Source organism: Hyaena hyaena, unplaced genomic scaffold, assembly GCF_003009895.1.
Source record: "Hyaena hyaena isolate Hyena2069 unplaced genomic scaffold, ASM300989v1 scaffold_407, whole genome shotgun sequence".
Taxonomy (NCBI): domain Eukaryota; kingdom Metazoa; phylum Chordata; class Mammalia; order Carnivora; family Hyaenidae; genus Hyaena; species Hyaena hyaena.
Window position 1 is genome coordinate 494,474 of NW_024081037.1, and position 14,227 is coordinate 508,700.

The 14,227-nt window shown below is 39.5% G+C and overlaps 1 protein-coding gene across 5 annotated transcripts in view; it reads right to left on the reverse strand.

The window, feature by feature from the left end:
• Positions 1-14,227, reverse strand: part of TMEM45A (transmembrane protein 45A) — an 82,975-nt gene that overhangs the window by 21,842 nt on the left and 46,906 nt on the right. For 2 of the 5 annotated variants that reach the window (XM_039251971.1, XM_039251969.1), the window contains exon 1: positions 527-690. The exons of 2 other annotated variants lie outside the window; for them this stretch is intronic. The gene's annotated coding sequence lies outside the window, so the exon portion shown is untranslated. Of the gene's footprint in view, positions 1-526; positions 691-14,227 lie in introns of those variants that run through there. One more of the 5 variants, XM_039251973.1, reaches the window with a different exon arrangement.

The window sequence follows — 14,227 nt, forward strand, 5'->3', positions numbered from 1 at the left end:
CACTGTGCCCCAAACTTACACATTCACTTGCCACCCTAAAGGGAAATATTTTTAAACTCTAGCACTAAGAGATAATATTGGACAAATCCCAAGATCTAACTTAGGTGTCAAATGTTAATTCCCAGTGTTACAGCCCCAAAAATCACAGACCAATCAACTTTCTGTGCACAGAAAGAGGAGAGAACTCAAAATAGCTCACAGAATGAAATTCTACAGTTTTCTTAGAGGAATCTCAACCAAATACTAACCTCAATATAAAATGAATACCATTGGGGAAAAGTAAAATTTCATCTTACCACCAGCAAAATATAGTATTCCTAAATCTTAATTTGTGATTCATTTCAAGGTACATTTGTAAATCACAATACACTAAACCAATCTGAACTATATCTTGAACTTTGCTTTACCATTTGCTTTAACACTTAAAGCAAAGTGTATACAGGCATTTGTAGCTCTACAGCTCTCTATTATTCCATATGAAATTTCAACTATTTCAAATGAGTTTTCTTAGTTGAATTATCCTTACCTTTACACTTTCCTCAATGTGAGGTCCAGCTCAGTTCTCTTCCCTCGAGAATTTATAGTGGTTCCAGCCTCAAGGAGGAAAAGCAGATACTGACCAGTCTAAACCTACTCTTCCTCCTTAGAGACTAAACCAATGTGTTTATGTTTTCCAGCATGAAGGCAGCAGATAAACCTTCAGAATATGTCACAATGCTTGCATTAATGTAAGTCTTGGGGCCACACCCTTTTGAAATCCTACTTCCTGTCCAAACATTGTGACACAAAGTAGTTCCCAATAAGACTCACTTGCCATGACATATCAGATAAAGGGTTAATATCCAGAATCTATAAGGAACTCACCAAAATACACGCCCGAAAAACAAACAACCCAGTGAAGAAATGGGCAGAAGACATGAACAGACACTTCTCCAAAGAGGACATCCAGATGGCCAACAGACACATGAAACGATGCTCAGCATCCCTCCTCATCAGGGAAATACAAATCAAAACCACACTGAGATACCACCTCACGCCAGTCAGAGTGGCTAAAATGAGCAAATCAGAGAACTCTAGATGCTGGCGAGGATGTGGAGAAACGGGCACCCTCCTACACTGTTGGTGGGAATGTAAACTGGTACAGCCCCTCTGGAAAACAGTGTGGAGGTTCCTCAGGAAACTAACAATAGAACTCCCTTATGACCCAGCAATAGCACTGCTAGGAATTTACCCAAGGGATACAGAAATGCTGAGGCATAGGAGCACATGTACCCCAATGTTCATAGCAGCACTCTCCACAATAGCTAAAACATGGAAAGAGCCTAAGTGTCCATCAACAGACGAATGGATCAAGAAGATGTGGTTTATCTATACCATGGAATACTACATGGCAATGAGAAACAATGAAATCTGGCCATGTGTAGCAACATGGATGGACCTTGAGGGGGTTATGCTGAGCGAAATAAGTCAGGCAGAGAAGGACAAATACCATATGTTTGCACGTATAGGAGGATTAGGAGGAACTTGACGGAGGACCAAGGGGGAGAAGAAGGGCGGAAATGGTGGGGGAAAGGGAGAGAGGCAAACCATGAGAGACTCTTGAATGCTGACAAAAACTGAGGACTGATGGATGTGGGGGGGAGGGGGGGATGGGCATGAAGGAGGGCACTTTGGGGATGAGCACTGAGTGTTATGTAGAAACTAATTTGATAATAAACTATTTGTAAAAAAAAAAAAAAAAAAAGACTCACTTGCCACCCACTCACATGCCCACTAGCCTCAGACGTGTGTTCCCTGCTGTAAGAACCAAAGCCAATAGAGCATGTGTGATCTTTGCTATCTCTTCTAGGTCATCAGGATGGACAGAAGACAAGGAGAATGGTATGGTAGCAGTAACATAAGAGAGCATGTCCAATAAGTCCTATGAAGACAAACCATTTCCTAACATGCAGTGCCTCAAGCAAGAGATTGTCACAAGGGCAATTATAACCAAAACCAAAGTTATAAGAATAAGGGTTGGAGTTATAACCAAAACCAAAGTTATAAGAATAAGAAAAGATGATGGAACAAAATTGCTATTGGTCATCAGTGAAGTTTACTTGCCCTCAAGAAATACACAAACTGGGAGAGAGACAAGTCCATAAATCATTCTGTGAGGCTTATATAGAGTGAAATGGAAACAAAGAAGAAGCAAGCAGCAGTTTGACTTTAAACAAAAGAACCAGCAGCTGTTATCCTGTCTGTATACAAGTCTTATTTAGCCTCTCAGTGATAAACCCATGGTGAGCAAGGGCCACATCCTCTATAATGCTTTGTACCTAATTAACACTCAATAAATAGCCAATGAATGATGAGCTGCTGCTTGAAACCCCACCACCTTGAAAAACTAACTTGGGTGGCAACCAGTGTCAAAAACAGCTAGTGCAGTTAATTAAATGCAGGTTCTTGGGACCCACTTCAGATCTACTGAATCAATCATCAGAGGGAGGACCATAAGTGTGAATTTTTAGTAAGCACTCATCAGTTAATTTTTTATATTCTTGCGTTTTGAGAACCAAGGCTTAGAGACACGCAGAATGATTCCAAGACACTGAGATTTAAATGTGACCTCCCTATCACCATACACCAGGGGTCATTTGTCCCTCATCAGCATCATAAGCCCTAATGTGTTTGCTCACATCAGGCTTCATATCTAGCAGAGGCAAGTTGCTCAACACCTGCTTCCAAGGCCAGAATGATAATTTGGCTCCAGGAGAAGACAATAACCATTCTAGAGTGCTGTCATTCTATTTTATTTTATTTTATCATGTATTATTAAGGTATTTTATTTTGTTTTGATCACTTTTACACTCCAGCCTCTTACACTCATACCCCTGTCAGTCTTTTTTTTTTTTTACAAATAGTTTATTGTCAAGTTAGTTTCCACATAACACCCAGTGCTCATCCCCACAAGTGTCCTCCTCCATGCCCATCCCTCCTCCCCCCCACATCCATCAGTCCTCAGTTTTTGTCAGCATTCAAGAGTCTCTCATGGTTTGCCTCTCTCCCTTTCCCCCACCATTTCCCCCCTTCTTCTCCCAGTTGGTCCTCTGTTAAGTTCCTCCTAGTCCTCCTATACGTGCACACATATGATATTTGTCCTTCTCTGCCTGACTTATTTCGCTCAGCATAACACCCTCAAGGTCCATCCATGTTGCTACACATGGCCAGATTTTATTGTTTCTCATTGCCATGTAGTATTCCATGGTATAGATAAACCACATCTTCTTGATCCATTCATCTGTGGATGGACACTTAGGCTCTTTCCATGTTTTAGCTATTGTGGAGAGTGCTGCTATGAACGTTGGGGTACATGTGCTCCTATGCCTCAGCATTTCTGTATCCCTTGGGTAAATTCCTAGCAGTGCTATTGCTGCCCCTGTCAGTCTTTAAATATCAAAGCCACCCATGTCAAATGGGCTATTATTATTATTTTTTTTTAATTTTTTAACATTTACATATTTTTGAGACAGAGAGAGACAGAGCACAAGCTGAGGAGGGGCAGAGAGAGAGGGAGACACAGAATCTGAAACAGGCTCCAGGCTCTGAGCTGTCAGCACAGAGCCTGACGCGGGGCTCGAACCCACGGACCACGAGATCATGACCTGAGCCAAAGTTGGCTGCTTAACTGACTGAGCCACCAAGGCAACCCTCAAATGGGCTATTCTTAACCAAAAATCCAGAATGTCAACAGAACTCTACATTTTAAAAAATGACTCAGGGTGAGCCAATCCAAAGACATATGCATTAAAAAATAAAACCAATAAACAGAAAGTAAAAACAAATGTCATGCTGCATCACCTGCCTACAATAAACTCTTCAAAGTAAATAGAAGCCTGGACTGTTTCTGTTAGTAGTGGTACACCTGAGATGGGAAGAAAGCTAGCATTCATGGAACATCCACTATGTGCTAATAACTCCTCATGCATCTGGTTATTCTTTCCTTAAGACAACTCAAGGAAGTATTATTATTTCCACCATAGGTGTGAGGAAACTGAAATTCCAAGAGATTTAATAACCTACTATAAGTCATAGAGGAGTAAAGGCCAGAGCCAGGATTCCAAGGTCCTTATATATCTCATTCCAAATCTCATACTGTTTCCCTAAACATAGGCAAAGACTAGAAATGATTTCCAAATGACCCCATCAGTGCTCATTGAGTACCTCTGACTAGGTTAAACACTGTAAGGAAAGGGCTTCTCCTTCTGGAACTTTCTACCACTGAGTTGCCAGCACATGTAAAGGAAATGAAGCTTTGCACGTAGCCTGAATATTTAGCACTATTGAAGTCAGAGTCAGAGTGCACAAGGATGCCAACCAAAATGAAAACTAATCTAAGTAGTCTGCAATGACTTCATTTGACAAAGGTCTACATGCTAGAGATAAGTATCAGTGATATGGTAAGAACCTAAAGAAAACATTCTATTTACAATTCAAGTCAATGAACAATGACTGCATACTTCACGTACATCTAACACGTACACGTACATCTGTTCAGGTTATAGAAGACTCTATGGTGAGCAAGTATATTTTTCAAGGGGCTACAAGTGCCACAACTCAAGTGGCAAATGTCTTCCAGTTTTAGAAACCCAGGTGATTAGACTGTCCTGCCAGAATAATCTCCTCATCTCAAGATCACTAACTTCATCCCCCCTGAAAAATTCTTTCTGCCATGTAATATATTCACATGTTCCAGGAATTAGAATGTGGTGGAGTGGGGACATTATTCTGTCTACAACAGCAACATATACATGTTTACAGTTTGAAGAACGAAGAAGACAATGACACATGACTATGATACCAAGTTTTGACCCAAAATTTATGGCAAAGGAATAAAACACTAGAGGTATGCTGAGTCCCTTCATTTGATTTAGAGGAGTGAGAAAGGCCTATGACAAGATCCTGGACGATTTGAGCTGGACTTTTAAGAATGAGTAGGATTTTGAAATTGGGACTGAAAGGAAAGAGCACTCTAGACATAAGAAACAGCAGAAACTTACAGGAAATAGGAAAGCCACTCCTACCATAGGAGTAGAAGACGATAAAAAATACAACTGGAACCCCTACACATATGGGAAGCTGGTAAGTGGCAAAAATGACAATGCAAATTATCAATCAATAAAAAATTAATAGTGTTTTTACAATTGAGTCTTCTACTTATAAATTGAAATCAAACTAGATCCCTACATCACACCAGATTCAAAAATAAATTCCAGGTGGTTTAAAGACCTAATTGTGAAAATAAAATGCTAAAATTTTTAGTAGAAAATATTTGAAAATACCCTTATGGCCTTGGGATAAGAAAGGATTTTTTTAAACAAAATACATAAAGTAAAGTAAGAATGAATGAGAGAATAATGAATGACAAATTTGATGTCTTCAAAAAACATATATGAATGTCAAAGCAGCACAGGAAAAGATGCTCGACATCATTAGTCATTTGGGAAATGCTAATTAAAATAAATAATATCAATACTCATCCACCAGAATGGCTAGATTTAAAAAATACTGACAATATGGATGACACTGGTAAGGATGTGGAGCAACTGGACTTCTTATACACTGTAAGTGGGAACACAAAATTGTACAGCGCCATTCAAAACCAGTTTGTCACTTTTTATAAAGTTAAACATGCACTTATCATTTAACACAGCAATTTCACTCCAAGGTATTTATCCAAGAGAAATTAAATTTATGTCCACACAAAGATTTGTACATGAATGCTCACAGTAGCTCTATTCATAATAACCAAAACCCAGAAACAGCCCAAATGCCCATCAACTAGTGAATGCATGAGTAAAATCAGAGTGATAAAAGTATATGTTTTAGAGGTGTCTTGTGAAGATTAAATAAGTTAAAATGCAAAGTACTTACTTGAATGGTAATTGGTATACAGAAAGCAATCAATAAATGTTGACTATCATTTTGATACCTTGACGTTTTAAGGTTTTTTTCTGTTATATAAAATAGATTTAAATATTTTTTGCTGACAACTTTGTAGATCCACCTTTCCATCCCTGAATACTTTATTTTCATAACTATTTTATGTGATATGGAAATGAAATCCTATCATGTATAAAAGTCTCTTTCAGTTTCCTTACTCCTTCCCTTCAATATGGGCCTTAGTCTCATAATCTAAGATAGTTGCCAAAGCTCCGGCCATCACAATCATGTTCTAAGCTTCAAGAGAGAAGAAAGGACAGGAGGAGTCTCTGTTTCTCCTTTCAATTAGTTTTACTGAAATATAACTTACATGCAGCAAAATTCACCCATAAATTTTACAGATGAAGAAATTGAGACAAAGTTAGAAATGAACTAAAATGTTTAAGGTCACGGAAGGGATACATAATGGAACTGGCATTGATATTCATCCCTGGGTCTATGGGGACTCTATCACAATGGTACCATAAATAAAGTTAAAAGACACATGACAGACATAGAAGATATTTGTAATAAATATAACTAACAAAAGCTGAGTAACCACAGCTCATTTGAGTAAATATCTGGGAGCATATGATCTTGGATCATGTGGTGAGACTATGTTTAGCTTTATAAGAAACTGCCAAGTTGTCTTCTAAAATGGCTGCACCATTTTGTATTCCTACTGGCAACAAACAAGAGAGTTCTTATTTTTCCATATTATCTATAGTATTTGCTATTGTCAGTGCTCTAGGTTTTGGCTATTCTAATTGATTCATAATGCTATCTAATTGCTGTTTTAACTTGCAGTTGCCTAATGATATATAATATTGAGGAGCTTTTCATACGATAATTTTCCATCTGGATATTTCCTTTGTTGAGGTGTCCAGATCTTCTGTTCACGTTTTAATTGAGCTGTTTGTTTTCTCATTATTGACCTTTAGGGGTTCTTCATATATTTCATATATTAGTTCTTCATCAGATGTATGGTTTGAAAATATTTTCTCTGGCTGTGACTTGTCTTTTTCTTCTCTTAAAAGTGCCTTTCACAGAAAGGGAATTTTTAATTTTCACATGGTCCAACATACATATTTTCTTTCATAAATTGTGTACTTGATATTGCATTTAAAAACTCATAATGCTCAGTTGGTTGAGTGTCCAACTCTTGATCTTGGCTCAGGTCATGATCTCACAGTTCATGAGATCAAGGACAGTATCAGGCCTCATACCAATAGTGCAAAGCCTGCTTGGTATTCTCTCTCCCTCTCTTTCTGTCCCTCTCACCCCCCTGCTCACACACTCTCTCTCTCAAACAAAACAAAACAAAACAAAACAGCAAAACTCATCATCCTACTCAAGGTCTCACCATTATTTCTGGTAAAATAGAAATAGCACTATCTACTAAACCTGCATCATAGCAAACTTGAATTTCTTGGAATCCCAAGGAGGATGTTGAGTATTCATCCATTTGGATTACCTGCTTCAACCAAGACATGACTTCTAACTCCAGTATTCTGCTACCCACTCCCTACCCACAAAGAAAAGCTATGTCATTGTGGTTCAGAGCAGGAGGCACAGACAACCCAGTGGCCTAGACTCACTATAAAGCATATATATCAAAATGCAATGACTACACCTGAATCAACAATGTTGACATGTTCCTTTGCATCACACCTTCTACCAGGAGGATTGTCATTGTTAAGAGCTCTATTGACAGGGACATCTGGATGAATTCTTGGCCTATCTGCAGAGAACACCCTGTGGCCCAATTCTCATGGCTTTGGCTGCTTCACCTCTTCTTTACCCACTTTCCTGCATCCTACTCTTCCCTTCCTTTTCTCCCATCTGCCTACCACAACCAGTTCTCAGGAGGGCAGCAGTGATGTGTCCGGATTCTAAGCAAATAGACACCAATGGCATGGAAACCATCTTGGGAAGGAGAGGCACTCTGGATCAGATTCCAAATTTTGGCTTGGTTTGGATTTCTGTGTGTGGAGGTGTGGCAGACAGAGGGTAATCAACAGGTGCCCAGAGAGCCCAGAATATGTAAAAAGGAAATGATTTGCCATCTAGCACTAACAGATCTCTGAGTTCCTGAAGTTCACAGGCTTGCACACTACACACTCATGCCATTTTCCACGTCTCAGCCATGAGTTACCCACTGGTGGATGTCCCTTCCCCACCAGACAATTCTATGAAATTCATTCTAAACAGAGTTTCCTCTAAAAATTTATTCTGGTTATCCGCTTTGTCCTTTCTCCCTGCCACCCACACACATATGAATATGATTCCACTTGAATCTTTTTCCTCTGGGGCAGGTTCAGGTGTGGGACAAGGGCTTGGGCCTCTAGCTTTTTTCCACTGCATTCAATACACATCCAGTCTTGGTAACCACCCCAAATAACTAACGATTGAACCTTTACTCAGTGTCAAAAGGGACAGTGTGAGACATCAGAGAAAAGAAGTTGTTTTTAATCTGAGGAAGTCTGTCTTGCCCTGGGAAAGGCTTTTAGCAAATTGCTGGCCTTGTTGAAAAGAAATTCTTTTTTTTTTTTTTTTGGAATGAGTGCCTCTAAGATTGCTCAGAGATATGTATGGCCTTCTTGCCCATTCATTCCCTCATTTTTCCATATATTGATCCATGCTTTCAACAAATATTTATTAAACAACAACAGTGTGCCAGGTCCAGCTCTATCCATCGAGGGCAAATCAGAACCCTCATGTTAGTCAGACTCCCTGGTGATTCACATGCATATTAAAGTTTGAGAAACACTGGCCTGAGCAGTATTTCCCAACAGTGCACCATTGACATTCTAGGTCAGTTAATCCTTTGTCATGCGAGACCATCCTGTACTGTGCAGGATGTTTATTTAGCAACATTCCTGGCTTCTGCCTACTAGATTCTAGCAGAATTTTCCCCATGCTGTGACAGTCAAAATATCTACAGATATTGATAAAAGTCTCCTGAGGAGCAAAATCATCTCCTCTTCCCCATTTAAGAAGTACTGGTTTAGCCCTAGGTCAAATCCCCTTAACATAAGAAGGATTTATGAAAAAGAGAAATGTAACAAATTTAACTGTTACCTATTGTATTGTATCAAAATAAGTCGAACCAAGATTATGGGCACCTTTTTCAGAAAGATAAAGTACACATTATCTCAACTAATAAAAAAACATCATTTGGAAAAATACTGTTTGCAAGATACTCATGACCTTTTAAGTAAAAATCCTTCAAGTTTGCTGTTTAATATTACTACTAAGGAGAAAGAAGGCCCTGACATTAAATATGACATAATGAGGTCAAGGACTCAGCATTGGATGTCATCACTGCCAATTATATTCAGATCAGGTACACTCAAATTATGGTCCATATAGAACACTCTCCCATCTTGAAAGATGGGCAATGCGGGCATAATGCTGTATGTCCACCCTCAAATAACAGAAGTGGTGGCAAGGGAGGAGAAGTCATGTTCAAATCCAGCTTATGGAAAAATAAATGAACAAAACAAGCAGAAGCTGAAACCAGTATGGTGATACCTGAATACTGTACAATTTTGGTTGGCATAGGGGAGGAAATGTCAGCAGAATAACTCTTCTATTTCTCTGTCTCTTGGTGTCAGGAAATTTATGTCTCATTGTTTATTTTAATTATTATTTTTTTAAAAAAGGCCCCCCTAAAAGATAATCCCAATATAGGAAACAATGACTCCTGATTTTGACAAGTGCCTCTGACAAGTAAAGAAAGAAAAACGTAATTTCAGCTCTTGATAAAATAATGCAAAGCCATGATAGAGTGCTCAGGCTCAGTTTGGGGTGGTGGGGACAGTGGTTTCACTTTGGAAGTTCTAAGTTAGGCTTGGCTGAGCTGAGCTGAAAGATCAAGGCTACAGCAGGGAACATATGTGAAGTTTATGAGCCCATTACCCCAGTCCTGCCCTCAAATATATCCATATTTACTGGTTCCATTTTGCAGAAGAGGCATTTAGACATTTGCAGCATGCCTGAATCTTTGTAGCCAGGAAGTAGTACAAGGCAGAAAAGCAACCCAAATCTCTGGGGTAGAGGTTGGCAGTTTTCTTTCTGCAACACCACAGTAACTCTGCTTTAGTTTCCTGTTGCTGCTTTGACAAGTTACCGCAACATTTTACAATTCTGGAGGTCAAAGGTCTGAAATGGGTCTCATTCAGATCTCATTCTTTCTCACTGATGCTGACCCCATTCTTCCGTTGCCACTCGTCCTTCTGATTTTGATTCTCTTGCCACACTGTTATAAGGGCCCTTGTGATTACATTGGGCTTAACCTGAATAATCCATAGTCATGTTCTCATCCCCAAATCTTTAATTTAATCATATCTTCCAAACATCTTTTACTGTGTGAAGGAAACCAGAATATGTCGCCCCAAAATATGCCTCTTTGACATAAAAATTATTTTGAGCTGAAGGCAATTAAGAAGGAAAAATTCTCTCTATCCTCCCTTTTACTGACTCAACACAGGATATAAATTCCCCTTTCACTGGAGACAGATGCTTATCTGCCCAGAGATGGCACCGGAGACACGTGCAAACCAAACTTGTTGCATTCGTTCCTTCCTATATGTTTATCTTCCTATAGCTTGCTTCCTTGGAAGCTTAAAAGTGTTTTGCTTGGTCCTGTCCTTTTCCCACAAATTTCTTGTTCTTTCTTAAAGATGTATATAAGCCAGAATTCTAAGCTGTTGCTTTGAGTTACTTTTCATGAAGGCTGAGTGATATGCACTGCACATGTTAAAAAACTGTTTTTCTCTTGTTATCTGTCTTTTTGTTAAAGAGTCACAGCTGAAAACCCAACATGGGTAGAGGTCAACTTTTGCCACCCCTATACACGTAAGGTAACATCTTCTGGGTTTCTAGAAATTAGGGCATGAAACATCTTTTACGGGCCAAAACTTAACCACACCCCCTTAGGAACAGGAACACCAGTCACAAGAAGGGCTTCTGACAATCACAAAAACAAAATTTTTAAAAAACACTGACATAGGGGAAGAAGAGAAAAGGAGTAGAAGGAGCCTTCGACAGACTCTCAGGTTTCCATGCCATTGAGGGAGGTTCAAAACCATAGCACTGTCTACTTCTGATCCTGGCTGTACATAGAATCCTTTGAAGAACTACTAAAAAAAAAGGAACCAATTCCTGGACCTCAACTCCTAGAAATTCTGCTTCAATTAGTGTGTGTAAACTCAAGCATCAGCATTTTAAAATCCCCTCTCTAGGGGATTAAAGACTCAGATACTGAAATCAGACTACTTGTATCCAAAAACCAGATTCACCATTGTGTGCTTGACCTGAAGCATATTATTTAACTTTGCCTCAGTTTCTTCTGCTATAAAATGGGGATGATGCCATTAATAGAACTACTTTATAAAGCTGATAATAAACTGACCTAACGCTAGTAAAGTTCCTGCCACATTGTAGGCACTGCATAAATGTCTCAAAGCTCTCCGGAGGGCTATCTTTCCTCCTCAGCCTGGTGCCTGGTGTGATTTCTGTGCACGTCCGGGATGTGAAGAGCAGGGTCAGTAGGGAAGCACCACAAGCACAATCTCCCCTGCCCTGCCAGACTGTGATGGATTCCAGAAGCACAACCTTCAATGTGCCAAGGAAGGAGCAGCAGTAGAAGCAGAGGTACAGGAATGCATAAAACTTAGACAAGTGAATAAGAAGAAACAACCAGAAAGGCTGGAGCTGAGGTGGAAGAGGTGTGCCGGCCTATGCAAATTAGGAGGAATGCTCAGGGCCCCGTGATAGTGATCAGGGTTTCAGCTTCTCCTAGAACTGTGGTTCTCCGCACAGCTGCCACTGTGAAAATATCTGGGAGCCAGATAAACACTTAGAGCCTCTCATTCCCACCCAGAACAATTAAATCAAAACCTCTGAGGGTGAGGCCTGGGAATCTTTTTTTCCTTCTTTCTTTCTTTTTCCTTTTGTAAGCTTTCCAGATGATTCTAGTTAGCCAGACTTGAAAGCATTGGGCCTTCTCATAAACCAGCCATCTAAGGTTAGTCAGCCTCATCAACCACAACATGAAGTGAAGGAAGGAGAGAGAAAGGCTCATGGTGACAGGGTTCCTATTCTGTGCCAACACACCTGACACCTGACATGCACCAATTAATTTAATCCCCATAATTATTATCACCGCGTTAGAGATAATAATAAAGAGATGCATTTCATAAGAACTGTCATGTGACTGTAGTGTCGTGACTAAACCCAGACTTAACCCCAAGTTATGTCCAAAAGGGACAAAGGAAGAAAAATGACCCTTTAAGGAACCCACCACTCTAGGAGCCAAAATAAAGTCCTCTCAATTCCATGAGAGGAATCATTTAACCGGAGAGAGACTTGAAAAGTTAACTCACCTACCTAAGTCAATAAGCTTGTAAATGGAAAAACTAGAATCTTGACTCAAGTCTGTCTCTAATCCTCACCCTCTTTTCCATTATTTCTGCCCTCCACACCTAAAAAGCTAATTGTAACAACCATAACAAGAATCATTCACTGAATACTGACTCTGTCTCAAACACTCTACTGAGAACTTGATATGCATTCTCCAAGGAAAAATCAAGTAACATAACTGAGACATAGGAGCAAAATAGTTAATATACAAGGTAAAGGCAGCACCACCTGGGACAGTTAGAAACATAGTTTCTCAGGTCTCACTCCCAACCTGAGTCAGAATCTTCATTTTAAAAAAATTCCCAGGGAATTCATCAGTACATTACAGTTGGAGAAAATTTTCCAATGAACGATACACAGGGAAGCCACTGCCTGTGTTTGGTGGTTTAAAATGCTCTCAGGAAGGGCAGAGGGTCCCATAACACCCTTCCCCCGGTACAACTCTTCTTCTTGGAGTACTCCTGGGTGTTGGTCTCTAGATACACACTGTTGGACTCCAAATACCTTCAGGGGGAGGGTCACTCCTTAACAAGACAAATTACTCTGAAAGTGAGATTTGCTAATAGCTCATGAAAGCCAGAATGGGATAAAGCAGTGTTTCTCAAATGTGAGTAATATGCAGACATTTTCAAAGTGAAAAAAGAAAAACAATTATTTCAGAGCCACTATGTTGACTTAAATTGTTTTATTATAAACTTTATTAAGTAGTAAAAATATATATTTGGACAACTATAAAAATAAAAACCAATTAAAAATTAAATATAAGCAAAACTACAAAGCCAAAACAATCAAATAAACTAATGCAAATCAAATATAATAATTACTTCTGCTAACACAAAGAAATGGAAAAATATTCCATGCTCCCGGATTGGAAGAATAAATATAGTTAAAATGTCATTACTACACAAAGCAATCTACACCTTCAATGTAATCCCAATAAAAATTGCACCAGCGTTCTTCTTAAAACTAGAACAAACTAGGGGCGCCTGGGTGGCTTAGTCGGTTAAGCGTCCGACTTTCACTTAGGTCATGATCTCGCGGTTCGTGGGTTCGAGCCCCGCGTCGGGGTCTGTGCTGACTGCCAGCTCAGAGCCTGGAGCCTGTTTCGGAGTCTGTGACTCCCTCTCTCTCTGACCCTCCCCTGCTCACGCTGTCTCTCTCTCTCTCCTAGAAATAAATAAAAACAATTAAAAAAAATTAAAAAAAAAAAACTAGAACAAACTATCCTAAAATTTGTATGGAACCACAAAAGACCCTGAATAGCCAAAGTAATATTGAAGAAGAAAACCAAAACGGGAGGCATCACCATCCCAGATGTTAGCCTACACTACAAAGCTGTCATCATCAAGACAGTATGGTATTGGTACAAAAACAGACACATAGACCAATGGAATAGACTAGAGAACTCAGATTTGGACCTAAAAATGTATAGCCAACTAATCTTTGACAAAGCAGGAAAGAGTATCCAGTGGAAAAAAGACAGCCTCTTTAACAGATGGTGCTGGGAGAACTGGACAGCAACATGTAGAAGAATGAAACTAGATCACCTTCTCACACCATACACAAAAATAAACTCAAAATGGATAAAGGACCTGAATGTGAGACAGGAAACCATCAAAACCCTAGAGGAGAACAACCTCCTTGACCTCCACCACAACAATTTCTTACTTGACACATCCCCAAAGGGAAGGGAATCAAGAGCAAAAATGAACTATTGGGACCTCATCAAGATTAAAAGCTTCTGCACAGCAAAGGAAACAATCCACAAAACTAATAGGCAACCAACAGAATGGGAAAAGATAGTTGCAAATGACATATCAGATAAAGGGCTAGTATCCAA